Source organism: Adiantum capillus-veneris, chromosome 13 (assembly GCF_014529385.1).
Source record: "Adiantum capillus-veneris isolate H3 chromosome 13, ASM1452938v2, whole genome shotgun sequence".
NCBI lineage: Eukaryota > Viridiplantae > Streptophyta > Polypodiopsida > Polypodiales > Pteridaceae > Adiantum > Adiantum capillus-veneris.
Window position 1 is genome coordinate 41,953,395 of NC_140943.1, and position 27,697 is coordinate 41,981,091.

The 27,697-nt window shown below is 45.0% G+C and overlaps 1 protein-coding gene across 1 annotated transcript in view; it reads left to right on the forward strand.

Moving 5' to 3' along the window:
* ATERDJ3A (DNAJ heat shock N-terminal domain-containing protein) overlaps positions 1-27,697 on the forward strand; it is a 92,671-nt gene that overhangs the window by 18,743 nt on the left and 46,231 nt on the right. The window lies entirely within an intron of this gene.

Consider the following 27,697-nt stretch of genomic DNA (forward strand, 5'->3'; position numbering starts at 1 on the left):
GCATAGATTAGCCTACAGTTTGGTGAAAAAAAAGGCAGAATTAGAGTTGGTGTGCGATTTTTTCATAGGAAGAAGATGGGGAGAAATCAGCAAGTCTGATATATCAGAGGGAGAAAATAATTAGGTCAGACAATAAGCCAACACTAATTCAGAGGAGAAAATGAGTAGAGGAGAGAGATTATCAGCATTGATGTGTGAAAATGAGAGAGAGAGAGAGAGAGAGAGAGAGAGAGAGAGAGAGAGAGAGAGAGAGAGAGAGAGAGAGAGAGAGAGTCACAAGATGAGCACCACGTGCCAATAGAAAAGAACAGACTAAACAACTTTAAGCACTTCAAATAACAACTGAACTGAAAAAGATGCACGACACGAGATGGGGAGTGGCGAAGTTCCACCCCAAGAGAGCACTGGCCCCAAATGCTGGCATCCCTTTCGGTACAGGCAGCACGTGCCAATAGAAAACAACAGACCGAACAACTTTAAGCACTTCAAATAACAACTGAATTGAAAAAGATGCACAACGCGAGACGGGGAGTGGTGAAGTTCCACCCCAAGAGAGCACTGGCCCCAAATGCTGGCGCCCTTTCGGTATTTCTTTATTATTGCTGATTCGCAAAGTACAACAGCCAGGGAGTACCTCTGCAATCTGCGCTCTAAAGAGTGCCAGAGAGGGCCCCCAAGGCTCATATTTAAAGGCCCAAAGCCTAAAAGCATCAAATATGAAAAGCTGACCCCAAAAAACACTTTCCTAAAATTTCGGGATTTTCCTAAAAATCTGTAGCGAATTGTGGAACGTCCATACAGGTGCCAGGTCATCATATTTTGGTGTGCAAAGTCTTCTAAGTGTGTTCTGCTTTATTTTTAATGCCTTTATGTCACTTGGGCCCCATCGGACGGGTCCCGTAAGTTGGTGGGAACTCTTCTTTAAAAATAGGCCACTCGTCAAGACTTTGTAAGTCTGTAAAACTTCTTCTTCTTCTTCTTCTTCTGCTTCTTAGGGTACTGGCCCCTTGGCCGATCTGAAGGTTGGCTCTGTTCTTCAATGGCTTGACACTCGTAAAGTGGTGCATTCCTCCATTGAGAGGCTTGGACCAACTGTGCATAGACGATCCCAGATCTCCTCTGTATAAATTGAGTCAGTCTCCGATGTAAATGTATAATGGGTATGTGACGTGCCTCCTGATGTTTCGGTTGTACCATACTGAAATGAGACGGACATTGTCAAGAGAGCATGATCCACTGCTACGCCCACTGGTCTGCCTTCCACTGTGAAATCTTGAATGCAAGGAATAAAGGTCGGGTGTGTCATAACATAGTCCACTGTATTGGCCCCATGTCTGTGTGGAAAGCATGTGAAGCTGGCTGCTCCAAGAAATCGTTGTAAGCCATTAAGTATGCCTAACCCATGTTTAGTCGTTATCTCCGTGAGGTATCTTCGATAATCCGTCTGCTCTTTGTCATGAGAGTTTGTGTGAAGCCCCAACTCCCCCACATCGAGTTTTCTAAGCATCTCATCTGAGGTGCCGTAGAAGACTATCTAAAAGTTGCCCATTCGGGCATTGAAGTCCCCTAGAAGGATGATATCACCATCCCTTGAAAACTCCCACATATCATCATCTAGTATAGAGAAAGGAGACTACCCTCTGGATGCAGCATATACTGGGGGAAAGTAACATATGGCAGTGTATAGAAATCGACCCGTGTTGGCCCTCAGCCTCACCCACTTGTATCTAGCATGATTATCTCTCCGTACAATATGTAGTATCGGCTATAGCTCCTCCCTAAATAGCTCTACTACTCCTCTTGAACCTCTACTCCCATGCTCAGATCTCGTGACTGTCCTGTGGGCTGTCTCCCATCTATATCCCACCACATGTGGCATCAACTATCCAAGGGCCTTGTGAGTCTCTGAGAAGAAGACAATGTCCCCGTCTCTGAAACTGTCCTCAAAGGCACCAACGTCCAACCTCATAGACCCATTACAATTCCAAGTAGCCATCTTCAATGTGGTCCCATAGGTCACACACCGTCATGTAGAGCGCCGCCCTCCAATCACCAACCGACCATCCCTATAGAAGGCCATCTTTCTCTTCTCCCTTGCCGCTTGAATCTCTGGCATTACCTCTCTCATATGCGTAAGCTGTGAGAGAGTGAGGTCATCTCCAAGGATTATGCCCGTTTTCTTTAGTGTAGGACACCTCTTCAAGAAGTCCTTCTTTGCCTCCATGGATGGGATGATCAAAACTCTCCTTTGAAGTCTCCCCATTTCCTTGTGTCTTCTTCCCTACCCTCCATGCCTTTGTATGAGTAGCCTCACTACCCATCATGCAAAGCAGTTCTTTGACTTCCCCTTCCACATCATCTCGGTCTTTTAGACCGATTACTCGTACATGCAAAGCTCTAGCCTTCCTTCGTTGCTCTTCTTCTAAAGTCATGTTGAGTATAGATGTGGTTTCTTTCCCTTTCCCTTTCTTAGTGACTTCTATCCATTTTCTCGGCCTCATCCGCCTTCTTCCGTGTCTTCGTGATCACATCCATCCACAAAGACGTCTTTGCCACATTCTGTTTCTCTTCCTCTTTGATCATCCGTACCTGCTTCTTGATGACCTTGATTTCCTCTTATCACCGAGGGCTGGAATTCATCTTTCTCTAGTCCACTGTTTGCTCTATCAACAAGCTCTCGCTCGAGGGCCGAGACCTCTACTTTGAGTGCCCGTGAATCTGCCTTAAGTGCTTGTATCTCTGCGTGCAAGTCCTCTTTCTCCTTCTTCCATTGCGCGCCTTCGTTGAGGAACATTTGAAGAAGGTTGGCCTTCTCCTTTCACCATCCTTCCGTCTCTGCTTTCCATTCCTTCATCTCCCTTTCCATTTGTGTTATCCGCTTGTTTGTAAGCATGAAGGTTGCCTTTGTATGGGAACTGCAAATTGATGAAGCGCTCATGACCTCCATCACTACTCGAGTTATGCATACATACCTGTCTTCTGATTATTGCATACATAGGTGTACTCAGTTATGCATACATGGACATCCTCATATGTACATACATACTAGAGAGAGAGAGAGAGAGAGAGAGAGAGAGAGAGAGAGAGAGAGAGAGAGAGAGAGAGAGAGAGAGAGAGAGAGAGATGAAATGAAGTGCTATATTAAACTTCTTCAAAAGGCCAAAATGACCTACGAGACCAAAGTGATACAATCTTGGTGGATCTATACCACTTGTCACAAACTGATGACGTGGCATGGTCCTGCGGACACGACATGTTGACGTGGTACGGAATATGTTGATGTGGCACTGTACAGATTTCTGCCAAAAGCGTTGACACGGTTGTACGGATTTTCGGAGGCTGCTTTTGGCTGGCAGCTTTTGGGATCGAGTTAATTGTTTTTGAGATTACTTGCTTTTGGGCTCCGCTTTTAGCACCCCTTGTAATGTTTAAAAGTGATCCAAGGGCACTCGCTTCTCAGAGCATCTGGCGCAGAGGCTGAGAGCGAGCACGCGCGAGAGTTGTACTTTGCTCAAAGATTAATATGAAAGAAATACCGAAAGGGGCGCGAGTCTTTGGGGCCAATCTCTCTTGGCACGGAACTTCGCCAGGCCGTGTCGACTCTTGAATTGTGAATTGTTTTGAAGTGAATCTCTGTTGTGCGAGAGAATCTAGACTTGGGGTGTCCAAGTTTGTTATAGTGGTATCAAAGCACGGCCGATTTCTCTTCTACCGTGAAATCCGATCCCTCTTCTTGTGACACCTATGGACTCCGAAAAGAATCAATCGACCTCTTCTGCCACCGCTGAGTCGGGAGGAGGCAATACAAAAAATTCAAGTGACGTAGCGAAAGATGAGTACGGGCCGCCTCGGTCACACAGTATGAACTCTTGGACATGCAACGTCGACAGCAGGTTGATGAGCGCACAAAGCAGATGCTTTAGGTTGCTAAAGATCCCCATTTGCAAAATTTTTGACTCATCAGTCGATGCTTGAAGTGCATACTCAGTGGCAGAAAGCCACTGAGCCAACAATCAAACCGGCAATCAAGAAACGTCCTACTCCGAGGATGGTTACTGAAGAAGAACTTCAAGACCAGACTCAAATCAGTTAGCTTATGGACATGAAGCAGCCATCGAAGAAGCAATTGAGAAGCAATTGAAGAAGCGCAAGAAGAGGATTCACTACCCCGGTTACCTGGGCCGCCGCCAATCTTTCGCATCTGCACGAAAACAGAAGAAGCGTGTGCGTTTTGAAGGACTACCCAAGTTCTTCTTCCTCTTCTTCTGAAAGTTCTTCTAGCTCTTTCTCTTCCGACTCGAGTGAGGAGGACAGAAAGAGCAAGAAGCGAAGCAAGAAGCAATTTGGAAAGAACAAGAAAAAGGCAAAGAAGATCAGATTCCGACCAGTTTCTGATAGCTCTACGGAGGAGTCATCCTCTGACAGCTTTGACTCCGACGATCACATGTTTTATGCGAAGAAGAAGCACTTTTACAGAACCAATCAATACGATTTCCTCAAAGATAAGAGCAAGAAGACAAAGGAATTTAAAGAGGGGTGGACATTCAATAAAATTTGAATCCTTTTTTGGATTCCGAAATGCTCCGAGGGCTTTGTCTTTCATTCAGTAGTTTGATGTCATAAAATCTAATATCTAACTAACCCAAATGATTTTCTCATATTAAACTGATCATTTAATGTGGGAGAATAAACGAGTTAGAATATAGACATGTGCTTATGGATCTGTCTCAACACGGGGCCAAGGTTAAAGGGTTCCAAAGGAGAGGTGGTCTATCAAAGAGCAAGGCTAGCTAATGGAGCTTAAAGACCTTAGGGTTAGCTTCATTAAAGACTTCCAAAGGTTTGAGTAAAAGTCCTTGGACCTTATGTTTAAGCTAGGTCTATGCTTGAGGTGCTTGATAATTAAAAGTGCATGAGATGCTTGATAGCTAAGGGTTCCAAAGGAGAGGTGGTCTATCAAAGAGCAAGGCTAGCTAATGGAGCTTAAAGACCTTAGGGTTAGCTTCATTAAAGACTTCCAAAGGTTTGAGTAAAAGTCCTTGGACCCTATGTTTAAGCTAGGTCTATGCTTGAGGTGCTTGATAATTAAAAGTGCATGAGATGCTTGATAGCTAAGGGTTCCAAAGGAGAGGTGGTCTATCAAAGAGCAAGGCTAGCTAATGGAGCTTAAAGACCTTAGGGTTAGCTTCATTAAAGACTTCCAAAGGTTTGAGTAAAAGTCCTTGGACCTTATGTTTAAGCTAGGTCTATGCTTGAGGTGCTTGATAATTAAAAGTGCATGAGATGCTTGATAGCTAAGGTGCAACTTAAGCTAGGCATATGCTTGAAGGTCCAAGTCAATCCCTACAAGGCCTTGAAGCTAGAGGATGGTAGAGAGAGAGGCCATACTCTTACTAACCCTATGCTTGATGACTAGGTGCTTTAGCCAGTAGAGGGCCAAGTAGCTTGGGCTTGAAAGTCAACATGCAAGCCTACAAAGGAGGGGGCGAGCCATGCAAGTAGGGGGGATGGTTGGATGACTTCTCTCTCCCCCAAAGGGCACCCCTTACTCAAGAGACAAGAAGAACACATGTCAAGCCCCTAGCTAGGTTGCCCTCAGGGAGTGTCCAAAGCCTATTGGTTGATCCTTAGAGAGGTCCAATGAGGATTTAGCTAATTAAATTAATTGTTTAGGCATTTATCAAGCCCTCTCTCCCAAAGAGGAAAGGGGGACACTTGTCCAAAGAGTACCTCTACTGCTTGACTTGACCCAGGCTTGTGATTGGCTAGGCTTGAGAGAGCCAATGAGCAAAAAGCATGAGCTAGAAAGGGGGGTCGACCCAAGCAACTAGGGGGCTTGCTTGCAGGTTATACTCTCCCCCCCCCCCCCCCCCCCCCCCCCCCCCCCCCCACACACACACACACACACACACACACACACACACTCTCATTGTGTGAAGTGCAAATTGCAAGAGCTCCATCTCCTTCTTCAAGCTTGTTGAGAAGTTGAGAGCCTACACCAACACTCTTGGCTATGGAATGCAAATCCAACCAAGAGCCATGCTCCAATGCTTAAGCTTGCCATCTTCTCCATCTTCATTACTATACTATTATGTATGCTAAGCAAGAATAGTGATGATAAGTGAGAAACTATTTCTTTCTCCTATGAATGCTTCTTCTTCCTCTTCCCTACCCTCATTCCCCGCTAGCTCTCTCCACCTTTGAAGTGTTTTGAGGCCTTGGGACTGAGGCCGGGGATGGTTAATGCCTTAACAAAGTTTATGCTATGCTCGTGATGCATGAAGCTTTCCATCTTCATTGCATCACTTAGGTCACAAGGAACACAAAGATTGTATTGTACCAAGTCTCTCTTGATGGGAGAATCTATAATACAAAAGCCTATTGGAGGGTGGACCGGCTCCACATAAATCCAATCCTCAACTGTTGTCATGTTCTCTGATTCTCTTTCTTGCAAAAGTATTGTTCATGCCAAGTTAATTAAGTATAATGGTTATGTTGCTACCGCTAATTAAGTTCATCCTCTATGTTCTCAAAGTAGTCTCACAAAAATGCTCACTCCAATTCTTTTAATTCCGCTATTCTCAAAGTTCATAGGCCATCTCCATTACATTGACATAGCCTTCTTCAGAGGGCATTACTCAAAGCACTCCAAGATTAGGAGGACCACCTCGTTTTTAAAGGGAAATGCTCGAACATGGTGGTCCACTCTTCTACTGAGGAAAGAAGCCCCGGTCAAGTGGTAGAAGTTCAAACGGCTCTTTATTTCTTCTTGGTTGACCCAAGAGTACAAACGAGATGTGAGAAGGGTTTGGAACCATCTTCGGATGACAAAGGGTGATACTTTGGACGCATATTGCGAGAGGTTTTGGGATTCTTTTCCACCGACCTCTTCATTTAAGGTCGCTTTTAAAGAAAGATTGAGTGGTTTTAGTGCAGACTCTCTATAGAGATTCGAGATTACTACCTTGAACAAAAGTTTGAGTCTATACAACAATTAATGGGACATGTGAAACGAGGATTCTCGATACATTCAGGGAATTTGACCTACCCCACTAATGAAATTTTGACTCAGAGGACCAGACAGACCTCGACCAATGAAAATAGAAAGAAAAAGAATCCCCAGAAAAAGAAAAATGCATGACCCCGGTTGACTACTGAAGAGAGATAACTATCTCAAAGATGGGAAGTGTTTTGGTTGCGGGGAACAAGGGCACATCTCCGCAAGGTGCCCCAAAAAGGCTCAACAAGGACAGACTGAAGACAGGCGAGAGAGTTCTAGAGCAGTGCAGGAATGTGGCAGAAAAGGCAAGATCAAAGTAGGACTGGTACCGGATTGCATGGGAACTGACCCTAGCTAGATGGATGAAAGTATAGAACTTTGCCGCGCATGGGGCAAAGTGAAAGAATATGAAGCTCTTATCTTTTTTGATGGAGGATCGAAGGCCAACTTCATTTCACTTGAATTGGGGGCGCGACTCGAGATTACGCCCGACAGGATAGGGCCACCGACGGAGGTAGTTCTAGTGGCGCCCGGACGGAATGTAGCCATTACACCTATCATTGGAAAATTTCGTTTGCATTGCCAGGGGTATTTAGGGCACAAGGACTTTTACATCATGCCTTTGGAAGGGTGTGACGTCCTCCTTGGAATCCCTTGGTACCATAAGAACAAGGCCGTGGTCGACTATTGGGCTAAGAAAGCGACCTTGACAAATTAGAAGGGCAGGAAAATTGTACTTTATGTAAAATTGAAGGGCGAGTCCGTCCCTATTGTATCGGCTTCGGCCATTTCAAAATTAATGAAATCCAGTCTCTTTGTTTACTCGATCGATTTGAAAGAATTAAATGATGAACAACGAACGAACATGTCTGGATTAGACAAAGAACGACAAGAATTCCTGCACACACATGCTGATTGTTTCTCAGAAGGCCTGTCAGGCGAGTTACCCCCATCTCGTCGTGAGGACCATACTATTCATATGATTCCTGGAAGCACACCACCGAATCGGCCACCTTACCGTGTCAGCCGAGCCTAGAATGAAGAAATCATGAACCAAGTGAAAGACCTCCTTGAAAAGAGTCTCATCCAGCCTAGTACTTCACCCTACTGTTCTCCGTTTTTATTGGTACTAAAGAAAGACGTATCTTGAAGGATGTGCATTGACTATAGAGCTCTCAATAAAATCACTATCAAGAACAAATTCCCGATTCCGAGGATCGATGATATTCTTGACCGACTTCAAGGATTCTCTTGTTTCAACAGGATTGATTTGAAAAGCGGATATTATCAGATTAGAATCGCTCTGGGAGATGTCTACAAGACAGTCTTTCGGACAAGCTTTGGTTTAGACGATTTTTTGTGATGCCTTTTGGACTTACCAATGCTCCAACAACTTTCAACCAAATGATGGATAGGATTTTCCGAGAGCATCGATCTTTTGTGGGTACTTTATTTGATGATATTATAGTTTTCTCCAAGGATGAAGCAGAGCATCGTTACCATCTGCTACAGGTCTTTCAGGCATTGTGTGATCACAGATTGGTTATCAATGCCAAAAAGAGCGAGTTTTTCTTGCCGGAGATACACTTCCTGGGACACATCGTCTCAGCACAGCAGGAGTACAGATAGACCCGGCCATAATTGAGACTATCCACGATTTGGTCAGACTTGAAGAATGTTCATGAAGTTAGAAGCTTTTTGGGCTTGTGTTCTTACTACTGGTGGCTCATTTGGAAGTTTGCAGAGATAGCTTCACCTTTGCACTTATTGACTCAAAAAAAGGTCCCTTTCTCGTGGGGACCGACGAAGGTGACTGCCTTTCTGACATTCAAGGAAAAATTGACTAATGGACAAGTATTAACTTTGCCAGACTTGCAAAAGCCATTCGAAGTATATTGTGATGCTTGTGGTCGTAGTCTGGGAGCGGTCTTGATGCAAGAAGGCCATGTGATTGCTTATGAAAGGAGAATGTTTTCAAGGCCAGGATTGGTAGCACAGATTTATGAGAAAGAGCTATTGGCAGTGATCCATGCTCTTACTCAGCGGCGACATTATCTACTCGGAGCCGATTTTAGGGTCTTTACTGATCAGTAGAGTCTACGCTACTTGTCACAAGAAGTAGCTTTCGGAAAAGCAGATGCAGTGGGCTAACTTCTTATCACAATTTCACTTTCAGATTGTCCATGTTCAGGGACAAAAAAACTTAGTGGTAGATGCATTGTCTCGGAAGCCCCTTGTCTTGGCTTTTTCCCGATCATTTTTATTTAATTTTTGAGACCCTCTTTTTGAAGTCACAAATGGCCAGACATTGTGTGGCCAGTGTGAAAAGGCCGATGGCCGAGAGTTTCAACCGTAGACGGGAAGGCCTTGTCGCCACGAGTTTGTCGGACCGACCGGCATTGGAATCCGAGCAGTAAAAGGGTGTCTAGGCTCAGATCAAATTCATTTAGGCCCCCTCGCTACACTTATATGTTGGTGGGTACTAGGAAAATAAACTCAAAGAGGCATAGTGGACACTTGGCAGCATCACAAGCCTTAGAAGATCAAACCAAGCCATCTCAGCCAATCGGCGCAAAATCAGCTTGGGGCTTCCTCTCGCTCTCTCTCTCACTGTGACTTACAATGTGTGTGTGTGAGTAGTTGGTGCAGGTGATGCAACTTCAATGGAAAGCTTGCCTTCTCCCTTGCATTATGTAGCGCGATGACTCTGCTCTCGCGCACCTCTCTTCCCTTTTGAATACAGAAACGTGATGTCCCGCTCGAGGGCTTTTTATTTGTATGTGCAGTTGTGTGGGTTCATGCGTGATTGCTGAGGCAAGAGCCTCTTGCACAAGTACTGGATTAGCTAGTTGCTAACCCGCTGTAGGTACAGGTGAATTCGGAGAGATTTCATGCCAGAATTCTTGTCCGATTCAAACGGCAAGTAGCCCTACATGTGCGGGAGCTTGAGGACTTGCTACGGATGCGACTTGCTCTTGGAACGGAGCCCAAAACAGGGAAATACAGCCTGCTGTGTATTTTTGCAGGTTTAGGGTTTCGGCCCTTAATGGTCCCTAATACCCCAAGAGGTCCGGGGACACGAGGGACCGTTGTGCGGGTGATCTGGTACATTTTCAGGGCAGAAAACAGAGAGTTCAGCGTGCTGCAGATTCTCGCCAGGTTTTGAAAAGTGACCATATGCACCGGGAAAGGCACTTATTGCGTGGGGATATTGTCTGTGAAGCGTCATAGTACAGTTATGTTGCCGAAATCGGGCCAGAACAAGTAATTTTCAGCTCGGATTATGCGGGGCAGTAACTCCCCTCTTGTGCATCCCACTGCACCAGTTCTCCGGCCAAGTTGAATTCTGGGTTCCATTTGGAGTAGACTATGCTAAACCAAAAGCCTCGAGATAAAGTTTCACAATCTGAGGAGTATTTGCCAGGTCCTCCTCCTCCATCCACTTCGCATCCAATGCAGGATAGTTCTTGAACTTAACCAAGAACCGCCTTTAGACTTTACCTTTATTCTTCGTATTCTTATGTGCCAAAATCTGTTCAGGAACAAGGATCTTCTCGTTTTCTTCCACTTCGGGTTGCTCATCAGCCTCCCCATCATGAGGCACATCACTTTCAAAAGGTTTCAAGAGATTCACATGAAATGCATTGTGAATCCTCCAAGTATCAGGCAGTTTTAGTCGGAAGGAGACATCATTTATCTTTTTAGAGATCTGGAAAGGTCCGTAGTATCGCATACTAAGCTTTGGAAAAAGCCTCTCCTTTCCCTTTTTCTTTCTCAGGCATGCCTTCTCAAAACATAAGAGCACCCAATCATCCTCCTTCAATTTCAAGTCGTGACGATGGCGATCCGCTGCCTTTTTCTATCGTTCTTGAGATATCTGCGAAGTGTTGCGAACCTTGGCAAAAGCCGTATCTAAGTCTCGCGTATATTCATCCGCTTCAAAAATCTTATCTTTCGTGCTTAGGAAGGATGGAACCTTTGTAGCACCTTCAACAATCTCAAATGGCGCCTTCCCCGTCGAAGAGTGTATCGTGTTATTGTAGGCAAATTCCACCAAAGGTAGGTACTTTTCCCATTGAGTCTTCTCATCCGAGATATAAGACTTCAATAAATCTAAACCACTGAATTGGCAATCTCAGATTGCTCGTCAGTCTGCGGGTGGAACGATGATAACTGTAACCGCGTGCTAATGTTCTCCCAAATTGCCTTCCAAAACAAACTCGTAAATCTGGGGTCCGTGTCGGAGACAATCGTCTCAGGCATGCGATGTAATTTGAAGATCTGGGCCACAAACAGTCTCGCTAAGTGATCCGGTTTGAGTGTTTTCTTCACTGGAATGAAATGAGCGTGTTTGCTAAATCTGTCAATAACAGTCCAGATACCATGGTGACCACTTTGTGTTCTCGGGAGATCAAAAATGAAATCCATTGCAATACTTTCCCAGAGGCGGGTGGGTATGGGTAAAGGCTCTAACAATCCCTGTGCTTTATGCCTGTCAAACTTGACCTTCTGGCATGCTAAGCAACTGCGCACAAACTCTTCCACATCCTTCTTGAGTCTCGGCCAAAAGAAGTATATCTCTACCCCTTTCATGGTGGTAGCAATGCCGTGTGATCCGTAAAAGGTGGACAGAGGCATTCAGTCATAACCTTTTTCCTCAATTGCTGTGTAACGCACAACATGGTTTTCCTCATCAAGTAGCCATCCCGAATGGAATATCCCGCTACTGTCTACCCATCCCGTATTCGTGTGAAAACGTCTGCAAAATCTGTATCTATGGTCAACCATATCCTCAAAGCTCCTATGATGTATCGCAGAAATAGCAAGAACCAACGGCTTCCGAGACAAAGCATCTGCCACCACATTCTTTTGTCCCTGCACATGGACAATCTGGAAGTGAAACTGTGACAAGATGTTCGCCCACCGCATCTTCTTTTTCGAAAGCTGCTTCTGTGACAAGAAGTAGCGCAAACTGTGATGGTCTGTAAAGACAGTAAAATCCGCTCCGAGTAGGTGATGCCGCCACTGAGTAAGAGCATGGATAACCGCCAAAAGCTCTTTCTCATAAATCTGTGCTGTCATCTCCAGCCTTGAGAACAATCGGCTCTCGTAAGCAATGACATGGCCTTGTTGTATTAAGACCGCACGAAGACTACGACCACAAGCATCACAATATACTTCAAATGACTTCTGCAAGTCCGACAAAATCAAAACTGGTCCGTAGTCAATTTCTCTTTCAATGTTTGAAAGGCAGTGACCCAAAGTTACCGAGGAACGTCCCCTGGCCCCCGTTCCGGCGTTCCCGGGGGCAGTTCCCTTCCCGAACGTTCCGGAATGTCCCACAACGTTTGGACGTTCCAGGTGGCTAGTGGAAACCAGAACAACTGTTCCGGAACGTTCCGAAACACCCCCAGAACGTTTTTTGGAATGCCCCTGGAACGGCCAACGGCTACAAACAAATTTGGCAAAAATTGAAAATTGAAGTAAATGTTTGGGCTTCTTTTTGAAGTGTGCAAGGCCTCAAGGACTCATAAAATGCACCCCCCTCCCCCTTTCTCTCCACAAGCTAGTCCTCAAGGCTCAAGCTCTCTCCCTCTCAGACTCTCTCTTTCAAGGCTCAAGGCTTCAAGCCTTCAAGCTCTCTTCCTCTCCCTCCCACTCTCTCACATCTCTCCCTCTCCCTCTCACTCTCTCGAGTCTCTCCCTCTCCCTCTCACTCTCTCTCTCTCTCTCTCTCTCTCATCATCTAGTCATAGCAAGATTGAATGGTCTTCAAAACGAGTTTTTTGTGAGTATTAGAGTCAAAGCACTCTAATACTCCTTGTAGTTAAACACAAGGAGCTAAAAAATGCACTATTTGGGTGTTTTTTTACCTCCCATTCCGCGCCGTTCCCGTTCCGGACCCCTAGCCGTTCCCCCGTTCCGCGGGGATCCGGTTGTCGTTCCCGTTCCGCGTTCCGGGTAACTGAGGCAGTCACCTCTGTGGGTCCCCACGAGAAACGGACTCCTTTCTGTATCAAGATATGCAAAGGGGAAGCAACCTCTGCAAACTTTCGAATGAACCGCCTGTAGTACGAACACAGTCCCAAGAAGCTTCTAACTTCATGGAAATTCTTCAAATCGGGCCAATCACGTATAGTCTCTATCTTGCCGGATCCATTTGCACTCCTGTTGCTGAGACAACGTGTCCCAAAAAGTGTATCTCTGGTAGGAAAAATTCACTTTTCTTTGCATTAATCACTAACTTGTGATCTCGTAATGCTTGAAAGACCTGAAGCAGATGATCTCTGTGTTTTGCCTCATTCTTGGAGAAAACAATGATATCATCAAAGAAAGTGCCAACAAATAGCCTATACTCTCGAAAAATCCTGTCCATCATCCGATTAAATGTTGCAAGAGCATTGGTTAAGCCAAAAGGCATCACCAAAAACTCAAATAACCCAAAAGTCGTCCGTAAAGCTGTCTTGTAGACGTCTCCCGGCGCGATTCTGATATGATGATATCCACTCTTCAAATCAATACTGCTAAAGCACGAGGATCCTTGTAATCTGTCGAGTATATCATCGATCCTAGGAATCGAAAATCTGTTCTTGATGGTGATTTTGTTGAGAGCTCTATATTCGATGCACATTGTCCAAGATCTGTCTTTCTTCAAAAGCAACATAATCTCTTCATTCTGTGCTCGGCTCACACGGTAAGGTGGCCGGTTCGGTGGTGTGCTTCCAGGTATCAGATCAATGGTATGATCTTCAGGACGAGCAGGTGGTAACTCGCTTGGTAGGCCCTCTGAGAAGCAATTGGCGTGAGAGTGGAGAAAATCTTGGCGTTATTTATCAAGTTTAGACATATTTGTCCTATCCTTATCGCTCAATTCTTTCATAAAGATCAAGTAAACAAACAGACTGGATTTCATTAATTTAGAAATGGTCGAAGCCGATACAATAGGGATAGACTCGCCCTTCAGTTTAATGTCAAGTACAATGGTTCTGCCCTTCTCTGTAGTCAATGTCGCTTTCCTCGCCCGATAATCGACCATGGCGTTGTTCTTGTGGTACCAGAGAATCCCTAAGAGAACATCACAACCTTCCAAAGGCATTATGTAAAAGTCCTCATGCCCCAAATACCCTTGACAATGCAACCGAAGTTTGCCAATGACAGGTGTAATGGCTACGTCCCTGCCGGGTGTCGCCAGAACTGCCTCCGCAAGTGGTCCCATCAGATCGGGAGTGATCTCGAGCCGCGCCGCCAATTCTGGTGAAATGAAGTTGGCCTTGGCTCCTCCATCAAAGAAGATCAGGGCCTCTTGGTCTTTCACTTTGCCTCAAGCTCGACAAAGTTCTGTACTCTCGTCCATGGTGTTGGGATCTGTACCCACACAATCTGGAACCAGTCCTGTTTTCATCTTGCCTTTTCTTCCACGTTCCTCAACTGCTCTCGAACTCTTAGGCCTGTTGTCGTCCTTGTCATTCTGTTCTTTCTGTGCCTTTTTAGGGCACTTCGCGGGGATATGTCCATGTTCCCCGCATCCAAAGCACTTCCCCTCTCTGATGAAGCGAGCTCTCTCCTGAGGAGTAAGCTTGGGTCGTGCATCCTCCTTTTCTGGGTTGCTCTTTCTCTTTCTACTTTCATTGACTGTCCACCTTCCTTAAACTCTCGGACTTTCTTGCTTTTATCTTCCAGAAAGTCATACTGGCTGGCTTTATAAAAATTCTTCTTGTTCGCATAAAAGTTGCCGTCATCAGAGTCTGAAATGTCTGTAGATGAGTCCTTTGTAGAACTGTCACTCACTGGGCGAGATTTAGACTTGTTTGCCCTTTTCTTACCCTTTCCGAAGCGTTTTTTCTTGCTTCGCTTTTTGCCTTTTCTGTCTTCTTTGCTCGAATCCGAAGAGCTAGAAGAATTGTCAGAAGAAGAAGAAGAAGAAGAAGAACTGGGTACTCCTTCAAATCGAACACGCTTCTTCTGTTTCTTTGCCTTATCAAATGTCGACTGACGACCCAAATAACCCGGGAAGTCAGTGCCTTTCTTCTGATTTTTGCCGTGCTTTTTAGCTTTGTTCTGCGCGTCAAAAAGCTGAGCAATCTGTGCATCAACCACCTTTTCTAATTCCTTCTCTGAATATGTCTTGTGAGCAGAAGGTTTCTTGAGAGCGGGTTTTGGGGGTGGTGTTGTGGTTTTCTGCCATTGCTCGTGCACTTCCTGAAAAGAAGTCTCGCTCATATATTTTGCCAATTTTGGGTCCTTCGCAAAACTGAGCATCATCTTTGTTGCATCGCCGATCAATTGGCGACGCTTCACCTCTCGTTGCTCCGCCTGAGTAGGCTAAGGCGGGCCATACTCTCTGTCGGAATCTTCTTTGTGATCCCTGCCTGCATCTCCGGATGCAGAGGGAGTCGACTTATCCTTGCGTGAAGCCATAGGTTCCGCGGAAAAAAAAATTGGGATCGGATTTCCCGTAGAAGAGAAATCGACCGTGCTTTGATACCCCTGTAACAGACTTGGACACTCCAAGTCAAGAATCAATCACGACATCACCAAATAACCACTTCAAAACAGTTCACAATTCACAATAGATTTGCACTGGCCCGGCGGAGTTCCGTGCCTAGAGATATTGGCCCCAAAGACTGGCACCCCTTTCGGTATTTCTTTATGTATTAATCGGTGTTCAAAGTACAAGAGTGGTTTGGGTCTCACTCTCAGACTCTGCGTCCGGCTTCAAATGAAAAGCCTAGCAATAAAAATAAAGCAGAGGAATTCTCTCTCTCTCTCTCTCTCTCTCTCTTGCGTAGAGAAAAGCAAGGTGCCGCAAAAGCTGGAAAACTGCCACAATTCACTGGACTGTCGTACGGTGCCACGTCAGCATGTTTGTGCATTTTTCGAGATTCAGCCCGTGTTGCCTTTTAGGGTTAGGGTTAGGGTTACGTGAGGGCATAATTTACGGTTAGGGTTTTTGGCAAGTTTTAGGGTTAGGTTTTCCAGAACTAGGGTTTTCAACATTAGGGTTTTCATAAGTAGTTACGGTTTCAGTTTCTGGGCAGCCACGTCATCACTTTGTGACACTGACTGAACTGAACTGAACCCAAGTCATAAAGTAGCTTGTCCACGTACACATACGGTTAGATGTGCACGTGACATCCCCTCCTTGTCAAAGTGAGGTACTGATACCGAACTGTATGGCTTCGAGGAAGATTGCCAACAACGTCTGGGATCTTGGAAAGGACTCTTCGCCGGCCCACTCTGATGCGTGGGTCATGCAATACTTGAACTTCATAAAGGTCTGCAACGCTTGCTTCTTTGGGCTGTGTCGAAAGCGACACAAAGTCATCTGTGGCTCCTGCAATGCTTCAACGTCGTCGATAGTCATGCGTCTACGTTCTTCAAGAATCTCCGAGGTTGAAAATTCCTGAAACCACTTCCAACACAAAAACATGAACATACCCATTCCATGTAAAGTAACGGGAAAAAAACTATTCTTTCAAAAAAACTGTGCATGCAATGTAGATGAACAAAGAGACGGAGTGCCAAATCAAACACACGCAAACCATGGATTCAAAACTTGACTTTCTGATCTAAATCAATCAACTGTGGCAAATCACAATGGAAATGCCGATGCTTGATGCTCAATCCTTCTTGTGCTCTTTCTGATACTGTGTCATGCCAAGGAAGAGACATGGAACGTGAATTCTTTGAATGCAGACATGTCATCTTTTCATGAATAATCCGCATACATCCGTGCTCATTCATGAGTGAATGGTGTTCATCGTACAATATGTCATGCCTATAAAAAAGAATCACATAAGGACGGTGATTAAAATACAGGAAGGCATCACGAATGAAACACTTGAACAATGTGTATTGACTAATCATTCAAACACATAATACTTCCGGAGAAGGTTCTCTGGACCGTGACTCGAGAGCCAAGATCGGTTCTTCCTGATCTATCGAATCTGCAATGAGGTTAGCTTCAGTAGAAAAAGTATCAACTAAACCATCATCCTTGTGAACAATCACATCATCTTCTTGCAAATCATCATGCTTGTGAGAAATCACATCGTGATCATGCAAATCACATCGTGATCATGCAAATCATCATGCTCATCATTAACAAGCAATTCATCATGTTTATCATTATCATGCAATTCATCATGCTTATCATAATCATGCAAATAATGTGTGTCATGATTTGGAAAAGAAGAGACTGTTAGAGTCTCCTTCTTTTGATCCTTTGCAATCTGTGCCTGCACACTAGAAAAGAGTCGCAACAACTCTTTCATGTGCTGGTCGCTCATTGCTTTTCTTGCTTTGGTCTCGCGATCAAGTTCTGCTTTTCTTTCTTCGACTTCCAAGCGTGCTTGCTCGTGCTCACGCACTATGGCCGCCATGCTTTCTTCGCGTTCTAACTTCCTTGCTTCGCGTTCGAACTTCCTATCCATCATTATCTTGTCGAAAAGCACCATAGGAGTTAGTGCAATCCTTGGCGTAGATGGGGAAGGGGGAGGGTCGGAAAAACCTCCTGGTGGGGAAAACTCTTCTTCGCCACTCCCATGCTCACCACCTCCATGCGAAGTATCCATTTCGCTTCGGGTAGTGACCATACATTGAAGTCGTGGGTTCTTAAGTTCACGAGGAACTTGGGTTCTTGTGGTTCTTGGTTCTTGGGTTCTTGAGTTCTTGACTTCTTGAGGTGCTTGAGGTTCTGCTTTCTCTTCCAATCTGTGTTAGAGAAGGATCTTCTCTTTACCCGAGCTCTTCTCTTTCCCGCGGGCTCACCCCTTGGCGGCCTTGCACTCACACCAAGATTGCTTTTTCCCACCTCGTCGATTGGCCGGCCGCTAAGTGCACGGTCCACTCTCAATGAGTGAAAAGAGAAACAAGGGGAGGCTGGACAAGCCCTTCTTTCTTGGGTTTCCTGTCACTCTTCAAAAACACGACTAGGAATCGACACGCCCAAGAGGACTTGGGTTACGTGCGACCGCAACAAGCAAAAAAAATCTTGTGGTTCTTGTGGTTCTTGCCTTGAGTGATCCAGAACACTGCCAAAGCTCTGATACCAATGTAAGGTGCAACGGAAGTGAATGTTGAACTTTGCTCAAGATGAGTGCTCCGAACTGTGCTCAAGGTTCCTTTTACTTACGACAGGGAGTGCCTTTCGTTCCTTTAGTGAGAGAGTGCAAGTGATCAGAAACAAAGTGGTAAACACTGTGAATGAAGGTGCTGAGATAGAGAGATAGAGAGAGAAGAATACGGCACCAGAATGTTGTCAAACCCTCCTCCGAAGTCCCCACTCTCTATGGCGAGAGCGGTCTACTATTGATTTCACAAATCTCTACAATGCAATGGACTTGCCGACGCTGTCGACGACAATGAGGACGACGACGAGACGGGCTGAAATCTGAAAACTCTAATTGTCGAAATTTGCAAATCTTGTATCTGCTGAATTTTGACTCTTATGTCAGTGACGACAGCGATGCAACGACGACGCGCTGGAAACGCAGATGCTGAAATCTGCGTTTCCCGGGCTGAAACTGCAAACGTTTGCTGATTTGACCGTGCAGCGAGGATTTGTTGCGGGAAGGTGAGATCTGCGAGGTTCGGGGGTTCTACTCGGAGTCTGACTGTTGAAAACTGAAAATGCTGATGCAGAAGGGCTGAATGTCGCCGGAAATTGCAAAACGCTAGGTTGACATGCTGATGCAAAAACGCTAGGGGCTGAATGTGTCCTGTTGCAAAAACGCTAGGTATCTGCTTGGTCCTGCTGTCGCTAGGCTGCTGCAATGCAAAACGCTGGATGATCTGCAAGCAATGGAAAACATTGGATGTCCTTGGCAAAAACGCTAGGCTGGTCTTTGGCAGAAAACGTTGTGTTGACTGCCGCCGGAGGGGGGGGGGGTCTTGCTGAGAAGGTGCTTATTGAACCTTGGTTCTTGTTGCCTCTTCTGCCAGAAAGTGCTAGCGCTAGGTTTTTTACGTACTTGCTTATCAAAATTGCCCTACCTAGTTACCAACAAAAGTCACTTAAAAATAATAAGTGAAAAATGGCTAAAATAGGGAAAATAGGTCTATGCAATATAAAAGTTCTCCTGATGGGTTCTGATGGAAATCTGATGATCATACTGTGTGCAACCAGAGGATATGCATCTATTCTAAGTGTCTGGACATGCACGGTCTGCGAACAGACTCACGAAAGTGCCAGATCACTTCCTTAGCTAGGCCGAGTGAACTGAACCGAACCCAAGTCATGAAGTAGCTTGTCCATGTACACATAGGGTTAGATGTGCACATGACATCGTGATCATTAGCACGACATTCAATACCAATCATGAGCATTTTCGAGAGCATAGAACCCTTTTTGCCAAAGTACACATTTTTCACTTGTTTATTAATAAGTGACTTTTGTTGGAAAAGTAGGTAGGGCAAATTGCTAAAGAGCTATAAAAGAAACCATTGGGCACTCAGTAGAAGCAAAAGAAGCAGGACACAGAAGGGTAGGCACCCGCAGTAAAGCAGGCAGGCACCCACAGGTCCCAGCATTTTCTTAAAGATCAGCCCATCGTTTTCAACATCAAGAAATCAACGTTTTCAGCCACTACCACTAACGTTTTTATGCTTGGGTGGTATACTCTCCCAAACACACTCACACACACACACACTCATGGTGTGAAGTGTAAAGTGCAAGAATTCCATCTCCTTCTCCAAGCTAGTAGAGAAGTTGAGAGCCTACACCAACACTTTTGGCTATGGAATGCAAATCCAACCAAGAACCATGCTTCAATGCTTAAGCTTGCCATCTTCTCCATCTTCATTACTATGCTATAATGTATGCTAGCAAGAAGAGTGATGATAAGAGAGGAACTAATTCTTTCTCCTATGAAATGTTTCTTCCTCCTCTTCCCTGCCCTCATTCCCCGCTAGCTCTCTCCACCTTCGAAGGTGTTTGAGGCCTTGGGACTGAGGCTTGGGATTGTTAAAGCTTTCTACAAAGTTTATGTTATGCTTATGATGCATGAAGCTTTCCATCTTCATTGCATCTTCTAGGTCACAAGGAACACAAGGATTGTATTGTACCAGGTCTCTCTTGATGGGAGAAACTATAATACAAATGCCTATTAGAGGGGGGACCGGCTCCACATAAATCCGGTCCTCAACTGTTGTCATGTTCTCTAAACTCTCTCTCTTGTAGAAGTATTGTTCATGCCAATTTAACTAAATGCTATGTTTATGTTGCTACCATCAATTAAGTTCACCCTCTATGCTCGTAAAGTAATTTCACAAAAGTGCTATCTCTAATTTCCTCTACTCTTAAAATTCATAGGCCATTTCCATTACATTGGTATCAAAGCATTTGGTTTCTCTTTTCTTGCTTAAGAAGAGAGGTCCTTAGGTAGCTATAAATGGTTGATTTTGCTAATAATATTAGGGTAAGTGGAACTGGGATCTTTTATCGGTTTTGTTGAGCCCACTATGTGGAATATGTATGGTACACACCTCGGGAGCTTTGGACTTAATAATGGAGTCTTTTTAGACTTGCCTACGGCTTTACCATTATTGAGCCATAAGAAGTCCGAGAGGAGCTAGCCCTCATCAATTCTGCAATATTAGACCCACTCCACTACTCTTTATAATTAACCACTTCGAGCCGTGGGTGTAGATACTTAGTGCCGATTTTTAACGGCTAAGAGGAGTAGCAACTAAGGTTTTGAATTGCCAAATCGTACACTAAATAAGTACTCAAAATTTTGTTAACATGGCTGACAACAACCAAGAGAGTAGATTGAACATTGATAACTTTGATTTTGCACATGAAGGTGCTAATGATGATGCCCCCATGTTTGTCAATTATCTTGTTACTAGGTTGCAGCAAGCTATGGGCAACCCTGCTTTGCAAGCCGAAGTTACTCTAACAACTTCTTGCTTATAGAATTTCCCTTCCTCTCCAAGAGAAGAGAGAGCTTCGGAGGCCTCTTGAAGAGACTCCCAAAAGAAGATTCTCCCATACGAGAGGAGGAATCCAAAGAGCAAGAAAGTAATGAAACTGTAAGTTCCTCTGAAGATGTGGCTCCACGACGCCAACTCCTCCCAAGAGGAAACGTTGAACCGACAGTCCTTCTCCTAGTTACTCCGAATGGGAAGAGAGGAAACAAAGGAAGAAAAGGGCAAGAAAGAGGTCACCCTCTTCTCCTTCTTCTTCACCTTTCTCCTCTTCCGACGCTATGGCTATTCTCCTAAAGAATACAAGAGGGGAGGACATCGCAAAACATATCCTGCATGGCGAAGTCACAAAAGCTCAAGAAGTTCAAAGAGGGAGGAAAGAGTATCTCTTTTCTCACCTATGATGGCACCTTTGGTGCCACCGACAAAGTATTGGCCTTCATCCAGCAATTTGATGCGGCCTTTGGAGACGAGGGCTTCATGGAGTCCTCCAAGCTACACCATGTAGCTATGCACTTTCAAAAATCGGCTCGTCAATGGTGGGCTAGCTTTCGTGGCAACGGTGAAGCCACAAAGACATGGAAAACTCTACGAGTTTCCATCATGAAGCAATTCCTTGCAAGCGATGCAAAGGACAAAATGCTCACTGAATGGCGCAGTTTGAAGCGTCTCTCCCATGAGTCTATTCACAAATATGTGGATAAGTTTTGGGACTTACATCTCAAGGCTACTGTCTTCCAAAAGATAGACTTTGCCGCAACAGTTTTGTTTGGGATTACCTGAAGAGATGGCCGAGTATGTCAATTCCCAACGGCCTGGTTCTATTTCCGAAGTAATCCACCACACCATGGTTGCTTCGCGCATCAATTTCCAACAAGGGGCTAGATGGAATGTCAAGCCCATGGAAAACAAAGAAAAAATTATGCAAAGGGGAAAACCAATGTCCAAAATTCTTCCCAAGGCAATTCCAACAATAACAACAACAATCGGTCCAAGGAGAAGTCGCACGTAACCCAAGTCCACTTGGGTGTGTCGATTTCTTATTGTGTTTTTGAAGAGTGACAGGTAACCCAAGAAAGAAGGGCTTGCCCAGCCTCCCCTTGTTCCTCTTTTCACTCATTGAGAGCGAACCGTACACTTAGCGGACGGCCAATCGACATGAGGTGGGAAAAAGCAACTTTGGTGTGAGCGCAAGGCCGCCAAGGGGTGCGTCCCCGCAGGGAAGAGTCGAGCTCGGGTTAGAGAAAAGCCTTCTCAAACACCGATTGCAAGCTAAGAACTCAAGTCTTCCAAGAACCCAAGTACCTCAAGAATCCAAGTACCCAAGATCTCAATATATGGTCATCACCCGAAGCGGAATGGATACCTTGCGTGAAGGTGATGAGAGTGGAGTTGGAGGAGAAGAAGTTTCTACATGAGGAGGATTGTTCTCCGATCCTCCCTCATTTCCATTTATGCCACGGATTGCACCAAATCCTATGGAGGCTTTGGTCAAGTCTATGATGGAGATAATGCTACAACAGGAGGTGCAATGTGCCGTCTTAGAAGAAAGATGGGCAGCCATGGAGGTGCAATGTGAGCAAAACGGTTAAAAGAAGATTGACGTAATCTCAAGAAAAATGGTATGCCAATTATGTCTTTTTCTAACCGTGTTTTGCAGCTCGACACCCAATTACGCAAATTGGATGAAGAGCGCAAAGAGGCATTCCTTTTTGGGTTGGACGAGTATATCAAGCTCGATGTTAAAGTCCTCGACCCAATAGATCTCAACAAGGCGGTAGCGATTGCTCTCCCGCAGAAATGAAGCTCAACATAGGAAAGCCTAAGGAGAACAAGTCTTAGTACTTCTTAGAATCCTCAGAACCCACAAAATGGTAAGAACGGTAAGAATTGCAATTCTTCTAGCCCATTTTCCTATAATCCTTCGGAAAAGAACTTTCAAAATGAATCTAAGGGTAAAGCAAAAACACCTGCTAAACCTAAGCTAACCTCAGATGAAAAAACTGCACAAGGAATTATAGGAGGATACATAATTCCAGAAGAACAAATCATTTATGCGAAGGAAGGTCGTTGTTGTCAGTGTCATGCTAAGGGTCATATAAAGAAGGCATGTCCTACGAAAGCAACCAAAGAACCCAAAGAATCTACAAAACCCACATCGTCTGTTAATGCCATAAATGAGAACACTAGTGTGTTCCAAGTTTCTAATGATCATCCAGTTGATGAGTCTCTGAAACCGGCCTGTTCAATCCAAAAAGGGCGGTAGACTTTACTTCAAACCTTGATTTAGCTTTCACCCATTACTAGTCGTCTATTTTACCTGTACTTTCAAGACACAACAAAGGGGAGAGGGATACAGGCTGCTAGATTGCACCTGTATGAGTAGACGGACACCAGATTGGCCCCTAACTTAGGCGCCCCTTTCGGTATTTCTTTATTGTTCAAAAGAGGGAATAAACGCTGTGGTTCCTACAAGCTGCCCCGCACAAACTCGGCTGAATTTCCACTGTTCCAGCGCGATTTCGGCAGCATAACTGTACTAGAACCCTTCACAGTCAGTATTCCCACGCATTGACTGACTTTCCCGACGCATACGGGCACTTTGCAAAACCTGGCGAGAATCTGCAGCACGCTGAATTCTCTGTTTTCAGCCCTGAAAATGCGCCAGATCACCTGTACAGCGGTTACTTGCGTCCCCAACCCTCCTGGGGGTATTAGGGTCCGTTTAGGGCCAAAACCCTAAACCTGCAAAAATACACAGCAGGCTGTAATTCACTGTTTCGGGCTCCGTTTCGCGTGCCGGTCGCATCCGTAGCAAGTCCTCGAGCTCCGGCACCTGTAGGGCTACTTGCCCTTTGAATTGGACGAGATTTCTGGCGTGAAACCTCTCCGAATTCACCTGTACCTGCGGGGGGATTAGCCGCTAGCTAATCCAGTACCTGTGCAAGAGGCTCTTGCTTCGGCAATCGTGCATGAACCCACACAACTGTACATTGGTCAAATGAAGAGCCCACTAGAGGGGCATAACATACTGCCAAAGGGGAGAGAGAGGGCAGTGCGTAGCGTGCAGGGCATCACTCCTGGCACCGCACTGTGCATAAGAGGGAAAGCAAGCACTCCATAGCTCTTAACCTGTGACAAATCTGAAAATGAGGCTCTCCCCCTCCTAAATTCAGCGCCACTTCTTGTTGCATGAGGCAAGTGCACCAGAAGGTGCCACTTGGCACATTTATAAGCATTTTCTTGTTTCGGGGTTGCCGTCTAAAAATATCCCAACCGGTTGCCCAGTTGACTTCACGGCAGAGTAAGAAAATGTTCCCCTTGTCATTCCGGAGATAATGACGTCAACACATTTTCAGGTCCCAAAATAGCAGTTCCCTAAATTTTAGGAGATGCTGCCATTGTATCATTCTAGGTCATCCGACCCTCTTTGTACACTGCGGCCACATCCAGAACTGAAATGTAGCCTCTGTAGCAAAGGATTCTACTTTGGCTAGTCAATGACCCCACTTGGCTAACCATAGTCCTTGTCCAACCTTAGTGCTCTCTTGCCCTCAGGCCTGGACTCCCTCTGGACAATTCCACACTAGCTATGCAATGCAGGGCAGTTAGATTTCCCGAGGGGTGTTTCCAAAAAGTGAAAGTAAATAGATAATAAGAAAGAAATCAACAAAAAGGATAGATAGTAGTCACACGCTGATGACAGTCTCTCATGAAGTCTTATGGTTCGAAAGAGGTTAAGACTCATAGTAAGATTGTTTCTCTCAATACATAGTTCCACAATCTAGAGAAGCTTGAAAAGAAACATGAGAAGGAGACTTTCTCAGTCCTTTCTTCTCCGAAGCACGATACACATTTTTGCATGATAGAGATGTCGTTGTTCCCAAGGATGATGGTTTGAATGATGTTTCTAGTGAAGCTAACCTCGTTGCAGATACGATTAGTCACATAGGACCGATCTTGGCTCTCGAGTTGATGGCCAAAGAACCCACTCCGGAGTCTTATCGTAGCTCGAGCGAGATTTTTCGAGTGACCTAAAACCCGAGCAAATTTCTAAATGGTTAGGACCCAATTTGTGCTATGTGTTGTACTCTATATTGTGATTGGTGAAATGTTTTTTTCTTTTTTCCCTTATTCTTGTCTTGTCCACAATGACCCAAGTGTCTAAAAACCAATATCAAGCCTTGCAAAGGGAGAATTAAGCCCTTGCCACTAGGAGTTGTCACGTGGTGATACATGGAACTACATAGGAGTTTGTTTTGACCAATTATTCTCTAGTCCAAAAGGGCCAAATATCTTGGAAGAGAAAATTACACACTTTTTAGAGATGCTTGTAGTATTGTGTGTCAGCAAATGGTGCTATATGAAGCTTTGCAGGGGATTTATTATGGTAGGGTAAAGGCGGGTGTCTTGCCCCGAGCTGAACACTATATCTGGATGCCCATTGTTTCACCTTATTGATTGAAATATACAAGCAATACGGATGTCACGTGACACATCCAACCCTATGTGTCCGTGGACAAGCTATACCATAACAAGCTTTCCGTCGAGTCCAGTCGGTTAAGATTAGAAGTGATCTGGCACTTTTGTGAGTCTATTCGTAGACCGTGCATGCCCAATCACTTAGTGTAGATGCATATCCTCTGGTTGCACACCGCATAAGCATAAGCATTTCCATCAGATTCCATCAGAGTCAGTTTGGGGATTTTTCAAGTGACTTTATCCTATTTTTCCCTATTTTTGACATTTTTCACTTATTTATTAAGTGACTTTTGTTGGAAACTAAGTAGAGCAAATTGGGTAAGTTAATATATAAGCAAACCCAAGTTAGCACAATTGGGCAGATGAGCAAGGAGCACAGCATGCTTTTCAAGCAACAGGTTCTCCCTCCCTCTCTCAACAAGATCCTCTCCAAGCCATCCTTGGTGAGCCCATCCCCATCCAAGACCTAGCGCCATACCATTCCCCCCGTTGGCGTTTTCCCACCAGCAGCCATCGCCAACAAGCCCTGCTCCTTGGCGTTTTTCCCCACGACCAACAGCCCAATCCCTAGCGTTTGTGGTCGCTAGCAAAGCCTGCAGTCTTCAGCATTTGGACAGCGTTTTTCACAGCAGAACTTCAGCGTTTTCAAGCATTAAAATCAGCAGCAAAGCGCAGCCTTAAAACAGAAGATTCCAGCGTTTTTGACAGCATTTTACAGCCAGGACAGCAGCGATTAATTGAGCCCTAAGAACCCTGCCGACTACAATGTTTTGGGTCAAAACTCAGCCCTAAAAACACAGCCACATCTGCGTTTTTCAGCCCTATAAAAACAGCCCCAAAGTTTGCAGATTTCAGCCCCCAAGTCACACAGATCTCAACCTCTAAGTCATCGTCGTCATCACCGTCGTCGCCATCGGCATAGTCCCAAGTTGCATCAGTCCATTGCATATGCATTGTACCACTTGTGCAATCAAAAGTAGACCACTCTCGCCGATGAGAGTGGGGCCTTCGGAGGAGGGTTTTACAACGTCTATGGTGTCGTATCTCTCTTCCCTCTCTATCTCTCAGTCTCATACACTTGCACGCACATTGTCCATTCACTTTGTTCGTGATCATAGCACTTTCCATTAAGAACGGAAGGCTTTCCCTCCCATAAGAACTAAAAGGAACCTTAGAGCTCAGTTTGGAGCACTCATCTTGAGCAAAGCGCAGAACAATCATTCCACTGTACCTAACAACGGAGTACTCTCACTTCACTTTTGAGAGGTCGCCCATCCACTCCCCACGTCATCACATGGTGCTACAAGCAGCTTTGCAAAAGACTTAAAGTCCCTTTGAAGATTCCTAAAATATCATGTGCCGACACATGGTGCTATAAGCATCTCCCTTTGAATATTCCTATAGCACCACGTGGTATATAAAATTTCACAAAGTGCTTAAATTGACTGCTTTAAAACTTCTTTTAGCACCACGTGTTGACACATGGTGCTACAGGCAGCTCCACAAATCGCTTAAATTAGCCTCTTAGAAGCTTCTTATAGCACCACGTGCTGACAGACGATGCTACCAACAACTCCATAAATTGCTTACCAATAGCAACACGTGCCAACACATGTTGCTATAAGAAACTCTATAGATGGCTTAAAGTCTCTTTGAATATTCCTATAGCACTACATATCGACACGTGATGGTACATGCAGCTCCAAAAATGCTTAAATTAGCCTCTTTGAAACTTCCTTGACACGTGGTGCTGCAAGACAACTCCACAAAGCACTAAAATTAACCTCTTGAAGCTTCCTAGAGTAGCATGTGCCAACACATGGTGCTACAAGCAGCTTTATAAAGCGTTTAAATTAGCCCTTACGAAGCTTCAAAAAACACCACGTGCCGACACGTGGTTCTACAAGCAACTTTGCAAATGGCTTAAATCCCCTTTGGATATTCTATAGCACCATGTGCCGACACGTGGTGCTACATGCAGCTCCACAAATTACTTAAATTAATCTCTTTGAAACTTCCTTTAGCTGAAACGCTACAAAGAACTTAAATTAGCCTCTTTGAAACATCCTTTAGCACCACGTGTCGACACGTGGTGCTACAAGCAGCTCCACAACGCGCTTAAATTAGCCTCTTTGAAACTTCTTTTGGCAACTCCACAAAGCGCTTAAATTAGCTTCTTTGAAACTTCCTGTAGCACCACGTGTTGATGAAACCAGCCCGTGGGGCGGTAGGCGTTGGCTTTCACCCGAAATTCTTTACTTTAGACGCACACACAGAGCACTTTGC